Raw genomic sequence first — 1,823 nt, 5'->3', positions numbered from 1 at the left:
ACAAAGAAAGTAACCCTTTGAAGACTGTTATAGTGGTCAAAATGACATATGTAAAACACTGAAAAGATTTTGTGTAGGTGTACAGAAGATTACTTATTTACTTAAGACTGAAAACTTATCTAATCTCTAGTACTTGGAAATCAGAACTATGCAAGGCCACGGAATGACTTTAAGTATGTGTTGGATATTTTTTATAGATAAATAGATCTATAGAGATATATATTTAATTTTTTATTCTTTTAATTAAATTGTACTTAGAAAATTTCAAAGATTTTAAATACATTTCCTTAAAATACTGAACGTGTCCAATCCTGAGAATTATTTATAAATCTGCCTTAAGAAATTTTGCACTAAAGTTGTGAGAGTGACAACATTCTGTGATAAATACATATAATTAAATGTAGTCAAACCACATTATATATAAAATATATCATTGATATTGCTAAGAAGAAAATGAAAGTGACACATTGTAAAATAAGAGTGGTACAAAAGTGGATAGAGAGTGGATCTAAAGATTTTTGTAAACTCTATCCAAGGTAATGAATTAGGATGGACAGAAGGGAGATATGGAAGAATAGGACCACCGGGACTGCCTTTGTTCTCCTGGGATTGTTTTACCAAATCCAGAACCCCAAGCTACTTTTTACTTTCATCTTCCTAGTTTTTCTTGTCGCCCATATTGTCAACGTTATGATGGTGATTCTCATTTGGTTGGACTCTCACCTCCATACTCCTATGAAATTTCTTCTCAGTTAACTTTCTTTGATGGACCTCTTGTATATCTCTACTTTTGTCTGGAAAAAACAACATTTCCTATACTAATTGTGTAATTCAGCATTTCCTCTTCATGACTCTGGTGGGAGCAGAGTGCCTTCTCATGGCAGTCATGGCTTACGACTGCTATGTGGCAATATTCCATCCCCTCCACTACTCAGTTCTCATGTGCCCTACAGTTTGTATTTTCATGGTGGTTGGCACTTGGCTGGCTGCACTTCTCAATGCCTTCATCAATGTTGTCTATGTTCTGAATCTTCCTTATTGTGGCTCCAGGGACATCCATCATTTCTTCTGTGAGATCCCAGCTCTCCTGAAACTTGTTTGTGCTGACACTTCTCTTTATGAAAATGGTCTTTTTGTCAGTGGTGTTGTGTTTCTCCTCTTTCCAATATCTGCCATCATGGCTTCATATGGGCAGATTCTCTACACTGTTTTGAGATTAGGATTAAACATGGGGATGAGGAAGACTTTGGCAACGTGCTCTTCCCATATGATTGTGGTGACTCTCTTCTATGGACTAGTCATCATCAAGTATTTTCTCCTCAAAGCCTATCACACTGCTGAGCAGGACAAAGTTGTCTCTATCTTTTACACCATCCTCACTCCCGTGCTCAATCCCCTCATCTACAGTCTGAGAAACAGAGATGGCTGGAGCCCTCAGGAAAGTCTTCAGAAGAAAAGTAACCATAAGAAGTTGATATCTACTGAGAATAGGAGAAGAAAGGATAGACCTTAGTTACAGAAGGATATCACTGTAACAGAGATGAGCAATATACAGCCAGCAAATGGTACTTCTCTGTAGACGTCTCATGGCCAAACCACTTCACCCTATCCCCTGTGGACTACTAATGAAACAGAGCATGCTTTGCTGCTATGCCACATAAGATCTTCACACATTTATTAAGAAAAATGCAATGTCAGAGATCTGCCAGTCGACAATCAATATAAAAAACAACTCTTTATTTTTAATTAGGGAAGAGAAAAAATGTGAATCCTAAGTAGTATTGACTCTATACTACATTTTAAACTCATTTTCCCTAAACCAC

At 36.9% G+C, this 1,823-nt stretch overlaps 1 pseudogene; it reads left to right on the top strand.

Moving 5' to 3' along the window:
* The first annotated feature begins 549 nt into the window (after positions 1 to 549).
* On the top strand, positions 550 to 1,475 carry LOC116750980 (annotated as a pseudogene).
* The last annotated feature ends 348 nt before the right edge of the window (positions 1,476 to 1,823 follow it).

The sequence above is a fragment of the Phocoena sinus genome, chromosome 3, assembly GCF_008692025.1.
Source record: "Phocoena sinus isolate mPhoSin1 chromosome 3, mPhoSin1.pri, whole genome shotgun sequence".
Taxonomy (NCBI): Eukaryota; Metazoa; Chordata; class Mammalia; order Artiodactyla; family Phocoenidae; genus Phocoena; species Phocoena sinus.
The sequence above is the reverse complement of the archived record's forward strand: the minus strand, read 5'-3'. Positions and strand labels throughout refer to the sequence as shown.